Source organism: Xiphias gladius, chromosome 17 (genome assembly GCF_016859285.1).
Source record: "Xiphias gladius isolate SHS-SW01 ecotype Sanya breed wild chromosome 17, ASM1685928v1, whole genome shotgun sequence".
Classification (NCBI taxonomy): Eukaryota; Metazoa; Chordata; class Actinopteri; order Istiophoriformes; family Xiphiidae; genus Xiphias; species Xiphias gladius.
This window is the reverse complement of record NC_053416.1, coordinates 17,590,905-17,615,800: the sequence shown is the minus strand read 5'-3', so window position 1 is coordinate 17,615,800 and position 24,896 is coordinate 17,590,905. Positions and strand designations below refer to the sequence as shown.

At 38.5% G+C, this 24,896-nt stretch overlaps 1 protein-coding gene across 7 annotated transcripts in view; it reads left to right on the top strand.

The window, feature by feature from the left end:
- The window catches only part of ubash3ba (ubiquitin associated and SH3 domain containing Ba), a 93,599-nt gene that overhangs the window by 55,105 nt on the left and 13,598 nt on the right, over nucleotides 1-24,896 (top strand). For all 7 annotated transcript variants that reach the window (XM_040149997.1, XM_040150000.1, XM_040149999.1 and 4 more), the window contains one exon: nucleotides 19,049-19,152. The gene's annotated coding sequence lies outside the window, so the exon portion shown is untranslated. The remainder of the gene's footprint in view (nucleotides 1-19,048; nucleotides 19,153-24,896) is intronic.

The window sequence follows — 24,896 nt, the reverse complement described above, 5'->3', positions numbered from 1 at the left end:
TTAAGTTATTTTTCAGATTTGTGTATCTTGTAAATTGTAGTAGTGACAGTATATCTGTAGTCAGAAACGTTCACAGGCTAATGAACTGTCAGATTCTGCAGTGTATACCTAATTCTATAATAATAGTAGAGTGTACTTTTAACAGTATTGTCCACTTAGCTTTGTTATACCAATTATAAATCAAATCAAATCTCCATATCCAGTGTTTGTAAACATTACAAAAGCAAATGAAATGCTGAATTACATTATAACTGAACCACATAATATCCCTACACACAAAAGAAAACTTCCAACCAGAATTTAAAAAAAAAAAAAAAATAGTACCAAACTTGCCATTAATCACAATTAGAAAAGACAATGGAGGACCGAGCTCATGTTATGCCCTTCCTAGAGGTGGCCGAGCTGCAAAATGAAATAGACCCATATTCCCCTAGGTCCAAAACAACCACAGGGACAGATTGCAGAATATATTGTGTTTATTTATAATGTGATGGAAAAAAAAGATGGAGCTAAGATTGGCTTCAGGGTGGTCAAGGCCAACACAACAAACAAAACAAATCAAACTGGGAAGGTAACAAATACTGTATAACCTAACAAAATAAAACAAAGAAAATCAAAGAAAGCAAACATCCCAAAATCAAAGAAAACAAATTACAGTAACTTAACCTTGCCAACAAAAAAAAAACTAAACCAAAACAAACAAACAAAAAACAAAGCAAAAAAAAACAAGAGAAAACTCTATTAACAAAACTGGCAGCCCACTCATAAAAAACTCCAGGAGGACAAAGGCATCAGTATTGAAGAGAGCAGGTCTTACAAATCACAGAGAGGCAGAGGGAGATGAGTTTTGCCCTGCACAGCACTAATGCCATTTGGGCTTTTTATAAAGTTGGTTTTCATCTGGGAGGAGAAATCACCTGCAGGAGCTGTCATCCCTTTGACCAAAAGCCTTTGTCATCTGTTAACAGAACTATTTGCATACAAGGTCACACACACACACACACACACACACACACACACACACACACACACACACACACACACACACACACACACACACACAAACAAACACACACACACTGGCAGTTAAGCACACCTGTCACACATCATGCCTATTCATTGATGGACAAAACAGATGTTATATGGAACACCCAACAAAATATAACCACAGTCGTCACAATGCAACATATTCTGTGTGTACAAAATGTAAAGGAGATTTTCCAGTCGCGTTGCAGCCCTTTGTCCTCAGTCTAAATTATATCAAAGTTTGATGATCCTCCTCTTAACTTTACTGCACTTCATCAAAAATCAGAAGCTCAGACATATGTACATTTGTATAATTAATAACTAAAAAAATTAACATTGCTAGTGAGGTAAAATTTAGAATCTGCTACTTACTGTTTCATTATGCAGGTACAGTAGCTCACATCCTTGCTTGAGTTGGGAGTCAGTGAACTGTTATTGCATGAGAAAGTCTTGTTGCAAATGTTAATTGCCTCTTGTTTGCTGTCCTACACTGACTCCGACTTATTCTTTCAGACTAATTACTGCCATCTCATAGATTCTGATGATTGGCTGTCCTATTCCTCCTCCACAGCAGACATTTGTAACAGTCTGGTAATGTCTATGTAATGTTTGGTATTTTCCAAACCAGAGTTCTCCGCTAGTTATTTATTAAAATGACTTCAAGAGAGTGATGTCTACAATAAAAAAGAGTAACTTGTTAGAGTTGAAGGGTGTGACCACAGGCTGTAGGCACTACAAGGACACAGTGTCTGTGACATCACCCACAGGTGTCTGAAGGGAGGTTTTCAAGCCTGGATTTGGGTTTACCAATCCAAATTCGGGGAAAGGGGAGGCGGTCTGCTGTAAAAGAAAGAGTAAACTATCATGACTTACTTTGAGAGGCTGAGAGACCTGTCAGTTAAACAAAGACATTCTCAAACTAGGAATCCCCAGGTCAGGTTTTTTTTTGCCGCTGATTGCTTTTGATCAGACTCTTTTCAATATTGAGTATCTGATGATACCAAGTCATCCGGTGTTTAATTTTATAGATAGCAATATAGATTATATATATATATATATATTTCAGCCTACAGTAACCTTCTTTAAAATTAATAAAGCATTTTAATATGTTTGACAGCTCAACAGCTTTGAATTAAGAAAATGTAATCTAATCTTGATAATATAATTGTGTAATTTACTGTATAATATTTGTGGAGCAAGTTCCTTTGGATCTGTTGTGACAGGGAGGTTAAGACAGTATTCATACAACCTCTGTTCATCTCCAGCGTGAACAAACAAACAATAATAAGGATCAGAAATGGATTGGGCTTTATATAGGCAAATTGGCTTTAGCCAGTATATACTTACAAACATGTCTTTAAGCCTTATTATCATATTTTAATATTTAACATTGTGTGGAAAATATTTTGTACTGAATTTTGTTCTCTGTATTTCCAAAGAAAGTCTGAGGTTTCTTGGACCAGCATTGGGAACATTGACACTTAGCAGTGTTGGCTGCTGCTTGGGCTTTTTACCTGTAATAATGATTTTGTGTCTCATGTGATAACTTTATCATTTTTACTTTACATTACATTACATAACATTTACTCATTTGGCAAACGCTTTTATCCAAAGTGACTTAAAGGTGAGGAACAACACCAAAGCTTTAGTACAGTAGGAGACCTTGAAGTAAGTACTAAGTACTGAATCTGTTCAATAAGACAAAGTGAAAGGAGACCAAGTAAAGAAATTCACCAAAGTTCGCAGTAAGTGCAAGTTAGGCATGTTAGGGGGTTAGAGTTGTTAGGAGAGGAGCTCCTCTTGGAAGAGATGAGTCTTCAAAAGATTCTTGAAGATAAAGAGAGTGGCCCGTGCTCTGACAACATTTGGTAGCTCGTTCCACCATCAGGGAACCACAAATGAGAACAGTCTGGACTGTGATTGCTCTGTGTGTAGGGATGGCAATGCCAGACAATGTTCCTTGGAAGAACGCAGTGGCGGAGCAGCATCTTCTTGAATTCATGTATGATTGAGTTCAAGAAGATGGGTGCAGACCCAGAGGTCAATCTGTAGGAAAGCATTATTAACTTGAATTTGATTCAGGTGGCCATTGGTAACCGGTGGAGGTCAATGAGCAGCGGAGTGACATGTGCCCTTTTAGGCTGATTAAAAACCAGACACGCCATTACATTCTAGACATCTGTAAGGGTTTCACTGTGAGTGAAGGGAGACCCGGCATTGCACTAGTTGCGGTGAGAGATGACCCGTACCAAGAGTAGGGTGGCGTACTGAGTCAGGTAAGGCCCTACTTTTTCTTTTGTTATATAGAGCAAAGCGGCACAACAGGGACACAGATGCAACATGGTAAGAGAGGGATAGCTGGTCATGAAACATGACACCCACTTTTCTCACGACCTTGGGTGGGGTGAAGGATGAAGAGGGATGAATTTTGATGTTGATATTGTGATTGATTAGCTGGGATTTGTATGATTTGATGCAATTAGAACATTTTGGGTTGTAATATTCTAATAGGAACTACACTAGTTAATTATTGTTTTGAATGTAGTACGGCTGACCTGAATACTTCAAAGCTTCAAAGCTTCTACTGTTTGTTCTACCATTGCCATGGTAATCAACGTCCAAACCAGTATTCAAATGCTGTGATTTTTTTATTATTATTATTATTATTTTTATATATGCATCACCACAAAAATCTCAAATAGCCTATGATATAAGAAAACTGTTATCCAACATTATTCATTATGCATCAACATTAAATTAGTGATAGTTTTGTGTCACAGCTGTTATCCAGTGTTACCAGCACTGACACTGGGACAGTGACACGTGACCACGTGACAGCCTTTCAAGTTACAACTACGCTAGGAGGATGTCGAAAAAGTGCGTCAAACGTCAGGAATAACTTCCATATTTATCTCCAAAAGTCGAGTGCCAGTAATGCTGACTTTGGCAGATCACCTGAAAACTGTAAGTAACAGCTTAGCCACTGTGCAACGGCAAACAACCCCCCCCTCCCCGAAGCTCACTGAAGCTTCAAAGCCCCAAATATGGTATTCGGGGCAGCCATACAAAGTGGATATTTTGTTATCTTTTCCTTCTTTGCCTTGCTTTTTTTCATTATTACTACATTTGGAAGTTGCCCAGATTGCCCCTTAATTGTTTGCTGCTTAGTTGCACAGGCTTTCTGCATATTTCATTGAGATGTTTATGCAAATCAAGTTGTGGCAAAAAATGCCCCCTAAAATAGTACTTGAATGGACCAATCCAAATCCAATCACAGCTGAAGCATACTTTGCACACAGATGGAATGGCCTCTCCCTAACATGCTTGGCTTGTTGGCTGCTTTGCCTGCTGAGGTCCTGCAGCAATAATCACAGCCAAATGGAGCAAACGGCACAGTCTTTTGAATGACCTGAAACTTTAATAAAAATCTTTCTTGTGCTTCAATAACTGACAGAGCTGACAGTTCACAAAGTTTTGTGCAACTGGATATCACATATTACCTGCATAGCTCTTCATTCAGTGACTTTATTAGATTAAAGTGTCACTGTATTTATGTTGCAGTCAGTTCATACTAATTCAAATGACAAACTATATCATAATCAATTGGAAAAGCACATCACACTTTGCTAAAATTCTGTTATCTTTGTAAGCCTGGTTTTCCTGGATAACATTTGACCATTCAATGCAATAATATTGTTAATTTAAAAACAAACAGATCCGACAATTTAAATGTCTTTTGAGATGCTTTTCTAGACTATCCCTTGTCAGCTGAAGTCTATCTATTAGGCCAGCCTCTCTGTAAAGCTGGCATGAGTCTTGCGGCCAAGCACACCATTAACTGGGGAATTAGAAACCCTGAGAAGTTGTTAATCACCACAGTCATTCACATTCCACATAGACTCTACTCTGCTTAGGACCTCTATGAGCTGGGGAAGGGGCATGGTCTGGGGGAAGCTGGGCCAATGCTATTGGACCCAGTGGTCTTTAATTAGAGGGAGAGCTTGGCAGGGACTGATGGAGGAGAAAGGCTCTCAGGATGTGAGTCCAGGGTGAGAGGGTTCACACACAAAACACTGGCTTTTCATCACTGCATGACTCACTCAGTTTGTGTGTAAAGTGTGGTGAATGTGTGGATGTGTGTGCATGTGTGTAAGGCAGAAAAAGTGAGAAAATGTGTGTGCACTCGTACTGTATGCTAGTGTGTGTGTGTCTGTGTGCACATGACAGTGCGCGCATGTGTTTCTTACCTCACTGCTCAGGCATTCCAGTAGAGAAAGTGGTGTGAAGTGAAAGAGCGGCTCTCACAGTGTGGGTATTCATGGATCTGGCCCCCGTGGGCCGGTCCGGGCTCCAGTGTTCATAGACAAAGCCTCTCCAGCAGGACCCAGACACACTCACACAGAAAGGGGAGCAACAGAAGGAGAGGAACGCAGGAGAGGGGGAGACAAGGTAACAAGGGGAGAGAAAATGGAGAAGAGGTGTGAGGGGGCAATGGGAGAAGGTCTGTGTGGCAGCTCCCATTCCTCCAAGAATGCAGGTATGATGGGCTGTCATGTATAGTTGGACCAACCCAAACCTGCTCTGCTATGATCCAGAATCTAGAGTTTTTTTTGAAAAACCTCAGAAATTACACTTGTTTATTAAGTCATTGAGTAAGACCTTGTCTTTCTGAATATTACGTGTCAAATGCCAGACTTTTGGGTTGTAACAGAGATTCTTTGTAGTGCTTCTCAGCTGTACTGTAACTTAACAATAAGAAAATGTCATATTTGAATACACTTGCTCACCCCCCATCCCCCACCACCTTTATTCTTTTTTCTCCTCTCCTCCTGGGGAACAGACTCCTCCCTCTCTTCTTACGTCAGCCAATCCCATCTCTGTCTTCCAGCGCTCTCTACTCCCTCTAGCATTAAGCCAGCAGCCTGAGCTCTTAGGATTCCATGAGAGTTTCTTCCACTTGGCCGTCCCGTCACTGTTCCCCCTGCCTGGCCCCTTCCCTAGATCGGGTAGCCTGGTTCACTGTGTCCTTAAACAACCCGTGTGCATGTACAGGAAAGGGGCCCCAAAGTGGGGAGGCCCATCTCTAACCCTTAGTTTTCGAAGAGACAGACTCGCACTGAAAAATCTCCATACCAGCTTTTCTTTATTGATGAACTTCATCATTAACAGCAATATTAGTTTTATCTACTAAAATGCATATAGACATACACAGTGTATGTACATATACTGTATGTATGCAAAAAGTTCTTCTCAGCATTTGTACAGCAATAGACAGGAAACATTTAAAAAGGTAATAAACTAATAAAAACATTAATATCCTAATGATTAGCATTTAATGTTATCTGGGATATATTGAGGCACAGCTTTGGTACTTTTGGGAACATTTATAACAATTTTACCTTTCAGTACATTTGCCTTCATGCACTGACATGGACTGCTAGCTATGCGGGGTATTTCTTTTTTATACAACTTAAGAGAATCTAGTGAAGTACATAATTCTAAATTCTTTGTCTAACTGAAAACCCTTTGTGATACTTTGTGAAAATCTTCAGGATGACCATTAAAAATTAAAATTTTGAAGTATTGTTGTAAGGCCCTGGTGTTTTACTACGTAGGTGGGTAGGTACGCTGGCTTTTGTATTGAGTTTTTTAATGAATTTGGCAGAGAAATGGGTTTACAAAGTCCAGTTTCACAATTAACAATCACAATTAACCGAGGAAATTGTGGACTAATTTTAGATGTTGTGTTTTAGAAATATCTTTAATATTTTTGAGGGATGCATTAAAGTAAATAGTAGCAATTTTCATTTACATACATTGCTAAGCTTAACTCATGTAGAACTTGGGGGTTCCCATTCTTTTCTCAATAGATCCTGTACTCGTTAACATGGGGGATCTGTCTGATTTGAGATGGATGGTCACGCGCCAGCTAGGATGAAATTGATGGCCTAGTCCTACAGGTGCAGAGTCAAAAGGCATGAGTGTGCAGCAACCAAGAAATGGACAGAAGATGAATTTGTCCCTTTTGAAGTTAAACAAATGATTTACTTAGCAATATGCATAATTGGTTTCTGAAAGGAAACAGTTCATAGAGTAACCACAGATACAACCAACTCCATATACTCAGACGTGTTTAATTTTTCATGGTTCCCTGTATTGTCTATATAAATCAAATAAATTAGTAATCAGTTTGCCATTGGTTAAGAATTTGTTTAAAATTGGTAACTTATCACATCATATAATATTCAGTTCATATGACTTGAGAATGGTCAGTCTGAATCTTTGCCAACTAAAACCATGAAAGTAGAGGATAATGTGGGTGCTTGTAGTAAGACCTGGTCTAAATAAGTGGAGGCACAAGCTTCATATTTTATACCGAAATGCACTGAAGTGCACCTGATTTGTTAGACTTCCTCTCCAGTGGAGTTCCTCCATCCATTTCCACACAAGTAATGTCTCCATGAGCCATGAAATTACCAAACTGTTGCAGACCGAAAAAAAAAAAAACATTTCACCAAGGTCACTGCACTGGCCCAAAATTAAGATTTACAGTCCCATGTTCAAGTACATGTTCCAGCTTCCTTCTGTACTAACTTGTTCCACCAATGCAGCAGTATATTTACAACCTAAAATTTAGATTTAGTGTTATAATAGAGGTTTTTATTAAAGGAAATTCACACTGCTTGTAAAGGAAAATTGTGACACTTTAGTTATACAAAAAAGAAAAACAAAGCACGGTTAACAGTAGAAAGTGATACTAGGGAAGCAGCTGAATGATGCATTTATTGGCAGTCTGATGTCTTTGTAGAATTCATTTTCTAAGATGCAAATGATGCATATCTTAGCTACTCTGTCACTAGATTGCCCCACATTATTCTTTAGAAAGTAAATAGTAGTAAATGTGGCCAACATGCTCTAATTTATCTGTAGATATGTACAGTATCTGCTTAGTTCCCTTGCAATTGGGAAACCATCATAAACCATCATTTCTCAGAGCTGAATCTCAAATTAAGTGCATAAACCTACTAAAATGTGTCAAAGAGCACCTTTTGATTGGGTTTGATTTGGAGATGTTTTCGATTGCACTCCAAGTCTTACACTGTTTAGATTTGGTCAGTAATGCACGTATAAATAAATGATTTTGTCAGAATGGCAGTGTAGCTATTTAAAAAGGTTCATATTTTAAAAAAAATTACTTGGCATGGTATTTTATACTCTTTTATGTTCTGTTCATAGTTGAATACTTATACCATAACATAGGTTATATTATAATTAGACTAGTGATGTGCCCATTCAGAACGTGCTTGTTATCTCATTAATAGTTCAATATTTTATTCAGTCATCTCAACATCATCATCTAATTTCCACGTCTCTGCTGTGTTATTATATTAATAATAATAATAGACCCTGTTTGCCAGATACCTGATCAGAAAATACTGGGCTACAAATTCAAAAGGACTGCTGTCACACATAAACTCACTTGCCAATTTATTAGGTACACCTAGACTGCACTAATGCAATATAAAACAAATAGGCCTATAATAAATCCTGCCTTCATGTGGACTATAATGTTCAGTTTTTAATGAATCTGTTTAAGAGGATGTTGATTTATTTTAATGCTCATTTTGGAGGCTGAAATTTGTGGTGCTGTTGAAAAGTACTGGGTAATTAATATATTGTCCATCCCACTTATATGAATTAAAGTTGACAAAATATTAGGAACACCTCTCAGTATAACCCAGTTAACCCAGTCCTCATGAAGGCAGGATTTATTGCAGGGCTGTTGTATTATACTGCATTTGTTTTATCTAGGTGTTCAAATGGGCAAGTGAATGTAGATTAATTTAATCACTGTGTGTCTCTGTTACCATTCCCCTGAACTAGAGAATCAGTATTTTTACTGAAGAACTTGACTTAAAACTCAAAATGGGTATGACAAGGATTTAATTCATTACTGGAGTAATATGCAGTTAAGAAAATCACTGGCAATTTTTGGTTCAGTAAGTATAATATCTGGTATAATTTACACTTTGTAACAACAATGTTAGTTTAAGTTTCTTACTAATACATGACTGTTAAAGGAGACAGAAAATATAGAACAGCCGAATAAAAACGTTGACGAATGGTGTAACGTTACTAACCGTCTGTCATCTAATTTTTCTCTTTTCATGTTTCTCGAGAACTGCTCATCCAAAAAATTACAGTTGACACTGCACTTCCTTTGGTCCTCAACAATACACACGTGAAGTTTGAAGTCCAGTGGATCAGCAGTTGTTGAGAAAATTGAAGGACAGACAGAAAAACAGACCTCCATTTATATTTAGAATAACTTCCGAGCATAGTTGTGCTTCCAGACTTGAAAAATCTGTAAATGAAGACCATACATGTTGTGGCTCTGTCTTCATTCTTAACATATCTAAGTCAGCCAACTCACATGGAAAGGATTTAATATAATGATACAGTTTAGAGTTTATTTTGGCTCAGACCCACTGAATAAACCAAGCAAAATTGCAAATGGGGAGTTAAAGGGGGAGAACCTAACTCAGAGCCTACAGGTGGATGCAGGTGTGGGGGTGGGGGTGGGCTTATGAAATCCGTGCTTGAGCAGCTGCAGCAATACTGTTGGTAGTCTGATGACCAAAGGATGCACTGGATATTTGTTGCAGCTAGTCATGTAAGATATTCTCTGCCTGAACTGGCTAGTAATGCTACGCTCCATATTTAAAAGATGCATTGTATAAATTTAGGAAAGCCTGAAACCACCATAACAAGTCAGTCATTCATCATTGTTTGACTGCAAATGAACTGTTGTAGGTCTTTAGAATAATATCATCACAATACAAAAACTAAAACAATTTGCTTTTTACACTTTTAACTGGAACATGAATGAATGGCTCTTGAATATGGGGATATTGAAAGTATACAGTATACAGTATACACACTGTCATATGGCTTTATGATCCCTTTGACTCCTGATCCCCTCAAATCCCCAGTGACCTAGAGGCCGTGACCCCGGCATCTGCCAGCAGTGACAGAAGGAGACGCAAGCTACGACTGTCTGAGTCGCACCTAGACAGATGCTCTATAAGATGAAGTTTTTTCAGTGAACCTGTCCCTATAATCACTGCCACTGACTGAAAGTCTCATAAGACAAGATGAGTCATTAGACTTCGATCCTGACTTCTTTGGCTCAGCGCTACACAAAATGATTTGTAGCAGACACTAGATAATAGAAACGCCCAATAAGGATTATGTTTGGTCTTAAACGGCTGTGAAATGTGTGTCTCAGTGTAAAATATGAAAACTCTAAAGCCAAACACCTCAATGTTTGCTCAATATTACCTAATAAGGGATGCCATTTAAAAGTCAGTAACAACATTATTTGTTGTTTTTGTGTGAAGTTACACCAGTGTAACTTGGCCTGTCAACACACCATTGTGCTTATGCTTGTGCAAGTGCTTGTGAGTCCAGATGTGATTTTATGGAAGATTTTATTGCTGTTGCCGCTAACATCCAACTCGAGAAAATGTACTGTAATTGATACTGTATGTGTCACAGATGGAAGTATCAGGCCAAATAAGCATCATGCTCATACTTAACAATACTTTAAGTGATAAGGATCGGAACCTGCACTGTAGAAAGTCCTGAAAAATGCAAAATTGCAGTGGCGAGTAGTAATAAACACAAATCCAGATCAAGACATCCCTTCAGAAACCTATTGGTATCTTAGGCGCTATGTCCATGTTTTATATAGTTTATAAGTTCATCTTGTTGGGTTGGGTCAGGCTTCATGAAGCTGGCGTTGGGAAAATGAATAAAAATCTAATCATAAAATGCCAATAAATGTCCAGTAACAATTGAAATTAAACAACCACAAGGTTACTGATTATTAGGGAAAATGAAAAGCAATAAACACAAGACAAATTAGATACCTGCTGGCACCTATTACATATAATTAATCATAAATTTATACTAATAATACTATATAAAGGTTTCTTTGAGCTTTTTTCCCTTTGAAGATGTGAATAATGTCTTCTTTCATAATTCCTTACATTAGCATTCAGTTTCCTCATACATTCTAAAGCATACTTTTTACCTTTATGTTTTATTAATTTTTTGAAAATTTATGACAACATACTATCATAATTTGTGATGTCACTGGTGACACTGTTTTGGAGAATAGCTTGGATTCTACTCGCTCACTACTCATCTCTTCATCCTTGAAAAACACCATTTCATCCAGGTCAATGAGAATTTAGATGATATTAGAGGTCTTTTGAGGGAAATTCAATTGATGATTCAATTATTCATTGTAATAGGATCTATATTTAATCTCCAGAAACTTGGATTTGATAAATAGGTGACAGTAAGTGTAGAAATTATTATTTGAATGTTAGAATGGGTATTTGATTATCTAAACCTTTTAATACAATTCTGGTGTAGTAGCTACACTGACTTGTACACTGTATGGGGGATAAGTTTATAAGAGTGGTATATATATATATATATATATATATATATATATATATATATATATATATAGTGCCCTTTTTTTTCCATGTACTATTTATGTGAGTGAGTATTGGATTTATTTGTTTGTGCGCTAATTGTGTGCAGTGATGCATGAATACGAGCTAAGTTTGATGTACTTAAGTGAAGCTGTTTGCCTCTTTCCTTCCTGTGTGTTCTGAAATCTCCTTTGCTGCAGACAGTCTGGGGTGCAGAGATGGTGGGTGGTGTGGGGTGTTGGATGTGGGGGAGGTAGGCAGCGGACATGGCGGCAGGCCAGAATCAATTGGCAGTGTAATGAGATGGCCTGGTGCCAGGTAACCATGGAGCTACCCTCTTTGCCTGTCTACCAGTGCAGAGTTCAAAATTAAACTGAATGAATGAGAGAGAGAGGAGGGAGGGGAACTAGGGCAGGGAAATAAGGGTCTGAAATGGCAGGAGTGGAGGTTGAGAGAAAGAAAGAAATGGCAAGAGAGGAGGGTGGCTGATGAGGCACTTTGGGCTATTTCTAAGCACTGCTGCAAACTTGGGAAGGAAGACAGCAGGAGTAAACTCAGGGGTAAACTCAAGATCCATCCGGGGTTTCTATACTCTGGAATATCTGAGAATATTGTGTCTATCCATGCACATTTTTCTGGTTACTGCCAGATAAAAGTAGACATTTAAGGAAAAAAAATAAGTGCACTTCATGAAGAAGGAAAAAAATATGGACTCCCTGAGTATTCTTCTTTGATGACCAAGTTGAGCTGCATCATTCATTTCCTTAATTTCTCTATAGATCTCTGCATCCCCATTCTTCTAGACCCACACTTTTCCTCCTGTCAAGGAAGATGTGTTAATATTGAGCATTTGGCTGCATGCTTAAAGTGATTAGTACTAGCCAGTGGATCCTGCAGACAAATAGAAATTAAGTAATTAATACAGTAATTAGATCTTTTTCTCCTTTCTTCAGCCTTACCCCTGCGATGTCATTGTGCTTGCTCCTTTCTCAACTCTTTCTGCAAAGCATCTTTAAGAAACTGTTGTACTGAAGCTGTTAGGTTGTACTGTCTCTGCTTGTTGAATACTATTTACTGGTATGTTGTCAGACACTGCAGTGCAGTTCAACCATGATCAGTAATACGTAAAAAGTTATTTCAAAGCCTTATATTAAGATTATAATAATGCTGAAAAAAAATGTAACATTTCAAAAGTTACTAAAAGTTTCTAATTTCAATATATTAATAATAGACATTAATTTATGTGTTTGAAGAGTAAACCAAAGGTTATCTTAAATGTATATTAAGATGGTTTAATTGAGATTAAAGCAGGCTGAAGCAGACTGTTTTCTGGTGCTTTTTCTGTAGTGGTTAAAGTAAATGTTAAAGGTGCTATACATAAGTTTTTTGCTATTGCTTAATAGCCAACATTTCCATTAACAGATGTTTACTTACCGATCTAGAAGAAACGTTGCGAGTTCAGCATCAAACTTCATCCTTTACTCACCAAGTGCTGTCTCCAGGAGTGGAAAGCAACGCCAGTGTTGACTCTTGTTTTGCCTCTATTTCTATCCATTCTTTTCTTCTACTAAAGTCAGCATGTCAACCAGCTAGCTCTGTCTGGTCCCATCTCGTAATACCGCTTTGCAGGTCTTAATGCTAACGTTGGCTAAGTACCCATAGAAAAAACTTACATATAGCACCTTTAAGCATGACTGAACATACAGGTTATATATTGTGTTGTGTGAGTAAGGATTGGAGTGCTGCTTATCCTGATATGACCTTTGCTTTGACTAGGATGCCTTCTTACGTTTTTTAATCAGTGGTATTCAGAGGGAGGGAGAGTGTGATATGCTACCAGTCTGTCTGCACAGTAACTAGCATTTGTGGGCCTCATGGCCTGTGAAAAATGCTCAGGCACTATCTGCTGAAACGGCCCAGACTTTGAGAGTTTTGAGTGCACGTTAAGAGAGAGACGAGACAGTTGGCCAAGATGTCTGTGGTGTGGATTAATGGGGAGGACTGGAGAAAGGGTGCCGCAGTTGTGCGTGAGCAGAATATTTGATGGGGGAGGCGAGAGGAGGGAACAGTGAGGGACAAGCAACTGCAAGAGATGGGGGAGATGAAAGGGGGAAAAGAGATAAAAATGGACTGAAACATCAAGAAGCAAAGATGTATGAGCATGAATGAAAATGTACAGTAATAAATACTGCTGCTGTCTCTCGTCTGCCACTGGTACTTTATCCTACTCTCTTGTCTGATTGCAGTCTACAGTGCAGGCTTTTTACACATTCATTCTGTTGCACTGGGCTGAATATCTACATGAATGCCTTCTTCACAGACAGCTGAAATATACACCTTAAACAAGTTCAGTTAAAGATATCTATAAAGACAATTCATGTAGGACACAAAACCAGGGAGAGAATAAACAAAGCAAGTAAATTTTTTTCTGAGCAAACTGAGGTTAATCAAATATGCTGTGTCGAACATGCAAGGCCTTTGTTTACATTTACAACCAATTTTACTTACTTACATGATACTTTATGTCTCTGTGAGACGTACTGTCGGCGTACCTGTACCCATTATAAAGTCACTTCTTATTTTATGAACTACATGCTTCTTCTCTTTTTGTTCTTCTAGCAAGTGTCTGGCAGACAGATGGGTACATCTAATGTCCTTATGTCTGCTTTTGGTTGGAGTGAGCAGCAGCATTTTGGTTAACAAAATGCATTTCGGTAGACGAAACTTTCAAATGGATTTACATATACACCGATACATTGATCTTAATACTTTCACGATCATGAATGTATGTAATTTGGAGTTGTAATTAAGCAAACTGAGTACTGAGATATTAGAGCCCCATTACTGAGGAGTCATTTAATTATGAACACCACTCAAAGTGCGTCTGTCCATCATACTTTACGCAAATTACAAATGCTACCCTGCATATATTTTTTACAGCTTTTACTGACATCCAGCCTTTATTTTCTGGACTCCAAGCACCGGTGGATTTCAGAGGTGTTAGTGTATTACGTTGCTTGTGCAAGTTCCCCAGATAATACAGCAGACAGGCTGGACTGTGGGCGGTTATCTCATGTTTTAACTGCTGTATCCTAACAATTAAAATCAGCCATTTGCACCACCTGCCCCCTGGGATTCTACATTTCGCTTGTAGGTACTCAGAAAAGGATTGTGATTTTCATTAAAATGGCAATAGACAAGAACCACCTTTGAAAGAGGAACATATCTGGAAATGTTTGTACGAGAAGCACCAGCTGCCCAGCAGTCACTCAGTACCAATGACTAGCCTGAATGGTGACATATATAGGTTTTTGTAGAAACTTCCTCAAATAAAGATGCAACGATAACTCAACAGTGAAACACAGCTAAAACACAAATATAGAGTTACCAAAGAAGTAAAATAACTGACAGTTACAGGGGGGTAAATTATTGATCCTGGTTTTAGCCTTTCCTGGAATCTACTTTGTATCAATATGAGAATAACATACAATGTATAATTCTTCCTTTAGGCATTTAAATCGCTTAAACATATTTTTATACATAATACACTTAATTGTACTAAATAGATTAATGTGCAAATGCAAATGAAGACAGCCATGGGTTTTAATTCGTTATTGTAATGAAGATTTAAAAGTAGTAGCAGTGATGGTCAAGTGTCATTCCATAATGTAGAAATTACAATTGAAGTGAAAATTTTGCTTCTTTAAGACGAGTGTAAAAACAGACAAAACATAAAATCATCTTAGATATGGGTAAAAAATTCCGCTTGTGAAACAACATTGTGAAGGGATTTTTAAGTTACTTTATTTGGTTTATAGTGTACAGTAGTCTGTTGATGAAATTAAACTCCAGCACAGGGGCTCATAAGGGCATGGAGTAAAACCAGATGATAGGGACTGCTTTACAGAAAGACAACCAAGGTGAAATTTTGTGTGCGAAGTCATGTACATGCTGCAGTGACACCTCATTAATAATGTTGAGCAAAGTTTTAAGACCATTTAATTTCAAGAAGTACAACAATGTTGCAGCTATATCATCTGACACTTCTTTTAAAAGGTCATCCTGTACCAATAAAAGGCCAAATCCTAGCATGTCACTTACGCATCCCTCAGACAAAAGGCGTGGGTGGATTTTGTAATACAGCCTGCCTTTATTAAAGGTGACACTCAGATGCAAAATGTAGGCCACCACACTGATGGGAAGAGTTAATATTTCATTTCTTTGCCAACAACTCTGCCTGTGACACTGCAGTAATAAATCTTTCACTTGGAACACAAGTATATCACTAAGTAAATTATTAGTTTATGTCCTGTTCACAGGAATTTACACAGAAGTTTTGTGAGAGAGGGGAAAGGATATGATCGATTTTTTAAGTCGTGTAGATGTACAACACTCATACAGGCTACTGTGAGGCCCAAGATGGACAAAAATGAGGACACATATTGTAAGAAGATAGTAAACAAATTAAAAAATGGGACTAGAAAAATCATATAAAGTGATAATCTATGTTACTAAAGCCTGAATTTTTCGTTGTCACTGAATTTTCTGATCTGACATTATGTTACTGTACGAAAAAATGTGTTAATTAGTTTTGCCCATTGTTGACACGGCACTTTTTCTTTTCCACTTTCCCAGGCTCTGAGAGTGGCTTTAAGGGGTTACCTTGTTAGAGGTTTGGGGTTATGCCCATGTCGGTCACTGTGTTTTCTTCAACCGTCTGTTTTTGGAGAGGCCCTTCTCTGTGTCGGCACTGTGACAGGGTTCTTGGCAATATCCTGAAAGTCAAATCTGTTCATTTAGATTCAAGTGGTGACCATGGAGCAGACAGCAGCCCATTGGCATGCTGTGGCAAAACTAGTATCCAGGGCACTTAATATCCTGAACCCAACATTTGTCCTTTTTCGTAACACTAACAAGCTGATATACATCAGCGAATGTATGTGTGAAGGCGGTTCTTGTAAAATATGTCACATACTGCTGCTTCTTGTGCAATTTGTAACTTCTGATAAATTGCTTACAAATGATCTTATAGTTCTTCTAGAGATCAGAAGTCAGGATTAGAAAGAGGAACAGCCTGATGGGGATTTTCATGTCTTGCTCAAGGACACTTTAGTAGAGCAACCGCTTACTGGTATGTGGCTTCAGTGAGTACAGTCTAACTGCACAAGAGTGTTTGAACAACTACTTCAAAATCTGAAATAATGGCTCCAATGTTGATGCAGGTTACTTCGCTGGTGGGTTCATTTCTCAGATGTAGGATGGAAATATTTTGTAAATAAATATTTGTTGTGCCATAAACAGCAGAAACCGTTATCTGAATATTCTAACAGGAACAAGTACTGCATTGTATAAAACAGAAATCTTATTGCTATTAAGGAGGAACAACAGGATCAAGTGTATAGGAATGGATTTCCCCCACCCTTGGGTTTTTGCAATGGGAAAAACCAGGATGGGCTCACATAAAATAATCTTATCCAGTTGCATCATTTCCTTCTTAAATAGGGAGTTTAGAAAATAAATTCCTTGCCTTGTTTGAATGTTGCTAGTTATCTTGTTGAATTAATCTGGTTGTGTTAGAGCCGAAGCACTACATTTCCCTATGCAGTACAGTACGCAGTCGTTATAATCAACATGCAGTTTTTGGTCTTATCTTGAATCTGCAGAGCTTTTCAGTGAACACAGGAGCAAAGAGACGATGAACAGAGTCAGTCCATGGATAGAGCCTTGAACTGCTCCATTAGATGAGAATGTGGTGTTAACTACAGCAGCCAGGCTATTGAACCACATACTGTACAGTTGTGATGTCAGAAGTGCTGAGGTTAAGTACAGTGAGAAAGACACTTAATTAGAGCAGTCCATTCAAGTAAATCGGCGTTCAAGATAAACATACAGTGATTTTGACAGAGAAGTTTATATATACACTATATATAATCAAGGAATATATGGCTATGCGAAGGACAACAAAATGAGGACATTATTTACTGAAAAACCAAGGAACACAGATTGAAAAAATGGTAAACAGGAAATTTGAAATTATAATGTTGGCATGCCATGCTGAAAATAAGCCACACAAAGATAAAAGGAAAAAATCCACAATATTGGATATGTAGATTAATTGTTTTCTTCTGTTCATAAATACAAAATATACCATGATGACACAAGAGTCATTTGTCCTGTAATGCATTCTGGACACATTAAAAAAGTACATAAAACATAGAGGAGGACGACACATTAACACAGACGACAGTGCAGAGCATCAGGATGTGGGCATATGGGAGACACATAATAAGCCATATCAGCCTTACTCGTTTACAGTTGTAGCCTTCCCCTGCATGGTGGGCCAAGTAGAGTTTCTTATGGACTGACAACACAGCTGTACGCCATTCGTCCGGTCTGAAAGACAGCTAATGGGACAAAGGGCATAAGTGAGGAATGGGAAACGAGGGAGAGATGCTCGCTGAATCGCCCAGCCCTCCCCTGAGCAGGACGGGGAGCACCACTCTTCCTCTCTGCTCATAGCTGCTTTCCCCCGGCCCTCAGCCATTTTGGAGAGAGGAAAAAGTGGCTGCTTTCTCTCTCCCTCTCTCACTACGTGGCATAGCTTTGGAAAGGCTTCGGCTGCTGTGTTGTAGCAGCAGAGAAGACACACTTTGCAGCTCGCACTTGGGAGATAATATGTTTGCAGAGAAAAAAATCTGACGCGAAACAACCTTCTTCCATCTTGACTTTTTTTTTTAAATGAATTTTTGTGTCCCTTGCACTCAGCTGCTAAGCCTCTATCCTCTTTGCTGTGCACTTTCACTCATGCTGTGTCCTTTTCTTCAGTAACTTGCGCTTTAGTTTTGGTGGCCGGTCCTCTCCCCTTGTCTCTTTTAAGTTATATCTTCTCTCATCTCTCAATTTGATTTTATGCAACAAAGTTTAAGACAAAGGGATATGTCCATATTTTGGCAGCACCAAGAAGAGACAGAACTGAAGCCAAGGATCCTGCTGGGATCCAAAAAAGCCAAGCAGAATGAAGCACCAAAAAAAAGAAAAAAACCACCCTTTCCTTTGCTTGTCACAAATTCCACTTTCTCTGTAGCCAGCCCTGCGCTGCGACTCCTCCTCATCCACATCTTACCGCATTCAACCTTTTGCCATTTCTCTCTTGCCGTACCTTTTTTTTAAAGGCGATTTGAGGTTTTTGTACCCCGGAAAATGGGGACTGGACAACGGGTTAGGAGGGCGTTACAGGGAGAGAACAAGGGGTTGTTATCTTCTTACTTTTGCATGTTATTTAGCTTTTTTTTTTTTGCTGTTACTGTTATTGAATAATTGTTGTAGTGCTTGTAGTTTTTGTTTAGCTTTTTTAGTCTTTAATGTGTTTTAAGGGTGTGCTTGGATTACCACGTGTTTGTAGGTGTGTAGTTTTAGGAATGTGTGTACGCGTGTCTCCTCTGTGACCATTATACTTTCTGTTCTGTTCACAGTCAGTTTGTGATTATTTGTATTATTTGTATCTGTTTTTATAGGTTTCTTGTTTTATGCTGAAGCATTGGCCTACACTACCCCTCAAGCCTGACTCCACCTGATTCCAGAAGACGTCTGACCATCAGATCCAGCTTGTGCCCCCCTGGTATGTTGGCGATTTATGATACTTATAGTTTTCTCTCTGTTAGCTTTGTCTAGTGTCGTTTCTAATCCGCACTATACGATGCGTACCTCATAATTTTTTTCAAAGTGCATGTTTTTTGACAGTGTTCGCTGTTCACACTGAATATTTCCTGAGTTTACGGCAGATAGCAAGGTAAAGACAAATAGCGTTATTACACATTATGGAAATGCATAGTATATGAGATATTCGCACAGAAAGTATCCATAAACTACCAGTTTTCTTTTCAAAATTAACACTGGTGTCATATTTTGTATTCTGTTAAAGTGCGATTTAATATGATTACACAATCTCACTTTGTCTTAGTTTATAATATTTACCTAGATATGTCAGATTTGTTGTAGAATTAGCTTTTGTATTTGTATCTGTGTTGGAGATTGTAGTCGTACTTGGTCTTTTTGCTAAGAATCCACATGGTCTTGTAATGGTTTCGGGACAATTTATTCGTATTGTGGTATTTCATTAAATACTCATACTGCATAAAATGGCATTTTATACACAACAAATTTATATTCTAAATTCAAATCATTCATTCGTAGCTGGTATTTTGCATTTTTTTTGTCCAGATGTGAAACAATGTAGAGTGTATTATTCTGTCAGACATTTCAAAAATAAATGTTGACCTCAAAAGAATGTGATCAGTAGGTTACACAAACACCAGGTCCATCTCACAGTCATGTGCTCTGGCCTGTTCAGTGTACCATGGCTTAATTTCAAGGCTCTCCTCGGTAAGATACACAAACAGGAAATATGTTTTTAAGCCACATTAAAAAGGGTCTAATTAGATATAAAACATGAACAATGCATGAAAGGTTCAGTATTTCATTTTACTGTCTCAGCAGTATCAGGCAAAGATTTATTCCTCAAATATTATGAAAGCAAAAGTTAAAGTGGACTGAACTCTTAATCTTCAAACAATGGAAGATATACAACATAGATCTACAAAGGTATCAACATTTCCAGCTCTGGTTCTTGATAAATACAGTGTTGTTCTTTGTGAAACATTTGCTTGAATAGCCACTGAGATGAGTTGAGTTTACAGGTTCAAACAGTAGAATGACTTGCTTTTTCCATGTTTTGTGGGTTTCTGCTTCCTTATTTGCTCTTGAAGGGGTAATGCCAGCTGCCACAAACCCGTAGATCCGAACTTGTGGTGACTGGCTGCACAAGCTCGTATCTATAGGTATGTGTCTTCCTGGTAAATACAGCACCTGCCCTATGCCGGTAAGAAAAATGACTAGCTCAGTGTAATTATCTTCAAAGTAGGTTTTGACTGGAAAGCCATAAAGATGGGAACTGTCAGACTTCTTTACAGTTCTCTATAAAGTAAGTAATTTATAGCAACAAGCTCTCCTTGCCTGTTTTCCCATGATTAAACAACACCAACCCCATCTGACCCTGAATCCTGGGATACAGCATATTCTCTACCAAGTTATCCAGCATGGCCCATCTTTACGCAGTGACCCCACCCAAACTAGTAGGGTTGGGCTATATAACAATATGACCGGACATTATAAAAATCCCTTTAATATCTCGGGCTCAATTTGGCCATTGGGTCAAACCAATGAATAGGACAGCTTCATAGCAATATTGAATTTACATTATGGTTGCATAAAATTGATTTGTCAGGTATGTAATTTGACTGATAAGCAATAAACGGACATTCCCATTTGGTTATTTTAACTATAGACTTTTACTTAAGCTTTCTCAAAAAATTAAAGATATCGTAATAGTAGTCTGTATCATTATATAGGTCACTATAGGAGTACACTGTAAATTACATTTACCATGGTATTTGATCCGCACGTCCACACCTACTAAGCAGCCATCCTGCAGTTTCTTCCAGTGCTCCGCAGGTTGAGGTAGTAGGTTGTATAGTTCAGAGTGACACCACAGGAGATAACTGTACAGCCTCCTAGCTTTCCCTGAGGAAACACTACACACTCTGGACATTGATGGATGATTTTACCAAACACAAATTTTTGCGTTTTATAAAAATGGGAACAGGGTTTATCAGTTGGTTGTGAATACAATGTCTTTTTATCAGGTGGTTTCGTACCTGGCCCTAAAATATTGATTTTGAATCTTCACAGTTTCTTTTATTTCATACAATGTTTCACATTTTTATAGAGTATAGAAAGAGGTAAAAAAATATGTGTTGCACAAACCAGCATGAACATGGCAAAAACTGTCTCTGCCTTTCATGCAGTATGACATTATTTGTCAAATAACACAAAACAATCAGCAGAAAACAATGACTTAGAAAATGTTTGAGATTTGTGGAGAAAGCACCAACATGCTCTTGCAGCGAGGTCTGTGGGCCGCTCTAATGAAAGAGATGCCACTGAAGGGAAACACCATACAGCCGCAGGGGGAAGAACACGGTCTTGGCAGCCAATTCTGTACAAAGTTCAGCTTCACTTAACCAAAACGATATATTTCCTCTGCGCAGCTATGTGGTAAAGACACTGCTGTGATCAAAACAGCCAGTAACAACTTTCACTGCTTCAAACCAAAAAAAGAACAGACCCCTGAAATCATCTTCGTCCCTGGCAGCAATGTAAAATACCCTGATTTATTGCTTAATTTGAGGCATATTCAAATAAATTTTTGGGACTTTTAACTGCTCTTCACAGACATATTTTAGCTGCATAGTTTTGATCTCTTTTGGGTCTACATTTTCTAAATTCCCAGTTGAAGGCATTGTAAATTTCAGTTATGGGCTCCCATCAATAGATGCTCCCGCTGAATGTGACATACTAATGAAATCAATGTTTTTGATTTCAACGCTTAAAAAAAAGAAAAAAAAGAAATAGATTGCATTATTTGTACAGGTTATTGATTAATATGGAACATTATGAGCAATTTGTGGTAAATTATACCACAGTTACAGGATTTCCTCCTGATTTCCCTGAGTAACACAGTTTAAATAATTAATTATTCGTGCTACAACTTTATTTGTGCTGCCATCTAAGTATGTTCCCAATACAGTTAGTAGTCTGAACTAATCTTATAAATAAAATGAGATAGTGGATACAGTCCTGTTAGGGATAGATGGTATCCCTGTTGTGCGGTGTGCTGCTGTGTGCAGATGTGTAGAGCAGGGAGTGGTATGATGATGAAAGACTGTTTCCACTTAAACTCTTCGCTCTCTGTCCCAAGGCCACCGGGTTCGATGGAGGTGGGGTAAGGAGCTCTGTGGGCCAGAATGAATTAGGGGCCCTTGGTACGGGGCAGCTTCAGCGGTTTGAGAGAGCGAGCAGTCAGTTACAGTAGATACGACATGAATCTACTGTGGGGGTTTTTTTTGGATTTTTTTTTGCTCTCAGTGCATGCTTACCTTGCTTAGTCTGCTTTTTCCTCTTACAAGAAAAGTACTTTTTATTTACATCCATGCCTGTTAAAAATGGTTTTATTTATTTATTTATTTGTTTATTTATTTATTGGCCATGGGGTAGTGTGTTACAGTATACAGCAGGAGGCATACAGGAGCTATCACTTGTGAACCCCCCAGCACAGACGCCCCCACCCTCCTTGTGGAATCTAAGTCTAGGTTTTTGTCTTCATTGAAAATTTCTATAAATAGTCCAGTTTAGCTGTTCTAATGTGAGTTCTGTGTGTGGCTGAGTCAAAGTGTCAACGTTACTGGAGAGGAAGTGGAAATAAAGAAAGGCACTTTGTAAAACTGAGATTATCTGAACGGATACTTCACTGCACTGAAGTGCATGTGATGTGTCGAGAAAACACAGCATGTGATTTCTCAGACCCAGAGAAATGTCTTTACTTTTAAAAAGTGCTGGAATAGAGTCAAAAAACGACACGTTTCTGATGATACTCAAGTCAGTAATAAAGGAAAATGTAGATTAAGTGAAAGCCTTTGTTTATGATTTTCTAATTGACCTTGAAATTAAAGATAATACATGCTCAGAGAAATCCATTTAAACCAGTAAAGGGAAGAGGGTGATAGTGTGGGACCACACAGGCCATTTTTCTGCTGTCACTGATCTCAGCCCATTGTGTGTTGTCCGTCAGAGGAACCCTGTTCCACGAATTCCTCTTCTCCCCATTTGTCTCGCTCTTCTACCATCTTGTCTCCTGTCCTTTTTTCACAACCCTTTTCTGCTGCTTTACAGCAGCATATGCTGATAAAATATAAGACTATCACACCGCCAGGCTTCCAGTTACATTTCCTTTACCGCTCCCTGAACTCATGCGTTTTCTCTCCCTTGCTCCCTCCTTTTCTCTTTCAATCCCACCCTCCTTTTCTCCATGAAACACACGCTGTAATACCCAGTCACTCTCACAGACACAGAGGGAGAGAGAGACAGGAACAGAATACCGGACTTGCCGACTGGGGAAGGATTTTTTTCTTTTCTTAAATGAAAAGGAGCTTGAAAAGAGACCTTGTAAGATGAAAATGTGATTGCTTATCTTTGCCTTCTTTCTTTCTTCCCTCTGCTACTGTATGCTCTTGCTCTCTTTTCCACTTTCTCCCTCCTTCTTTACCTTTCCTTATCGCTCCTTCTCTGCATAGAGCAGGCCTTTAGAGTCTAAGTGATTTCAGCTGTGGGAGGAAATGAATGGATGATATTTATTTCTTTTTCCCCGCTCTGCTACTGCTGTTTCGATGCTGTATGTAATAGGCAGAGAGGGGCAAGCAGAGGCTCTACAGTTTCTCTGCCCTGGGGACTTGAGCCTGCAATCCATGAAGCATGCAAGGCAGAGGAGGGAAAGAAAATACAGAGGCACAGACAGAGGTGTGATATAGCGAGACTAAAGCGCCGAGCGAGAGCAGATAGAAAATGTGAGACAGATGGAGCCAGGAGACAGACAGACAGAGGAAGAAAAAGATGGGTAGTAGTGTCACATGGAGAAAGAGGGTGAGTAGCAGCAGGCAGAGGGACTACAGCAACAGGCGTTACACATTTTTTCCTATTATTCACTCCTGTGGCTGGTTCGGCACTCTGTGTCTGAGCCTGCTTTCAGAGATATTAACCATATCTGCAAAAATCTAGTGATAATAAGAATTTCCATTTGTTAGTTGCTTTTTATGGTCCGATGTAAAGCTGTGATTTATTTGGAAAACTTTAGGGAATGCTGAAATTACGGGTAATTGCATGTGTGTCTTAGCGTCGTGCATTTAAATTGGCTTCTGTTTTACTTATCAGTTATGTATCTTACCTTAACTTACCTTACCTTAATACTGCTTTTCATCTACTCTTTCCTTCCTGTGTTTCGCATTCTATTCTGTCTCTCTGTCATTTGTCCTTGCTCTCCTGTGCTAGTAAGCGTGCATGTAGCGGTACAGGCCCATTGATCTGCTCTTTTTTTCCTTGTGCATGCCATTTTTCTACTGATTGTCACTACAGTGCATCTTGTTCCATTCTTATTTTGTAAAAACGTTTTAATTTTTCTTTCCTTTTATTGTCTATATTTTCTGTTGCTTTTTTACATTCTTATATATTGGCTTTTTTAACTCCATATTTTCCAAATTTAACTATTTACTAATTAAACTATTTTTCTATTTAAACCTATTTCTGCTATTTTTATTGTTCACCTACCTTAACCCTTTAACCTCACACCTGCCCTCCCTTTCATCTCTCTCTGTCACTGTATCTCTCTCTCTCTTTCTCTCTCTCTCTCTCTCTCCCTCTCCCTCTCTCTCTCTGGCTGCACATGGTATAGTCTTGCATGTCTGAGCAGCAGAC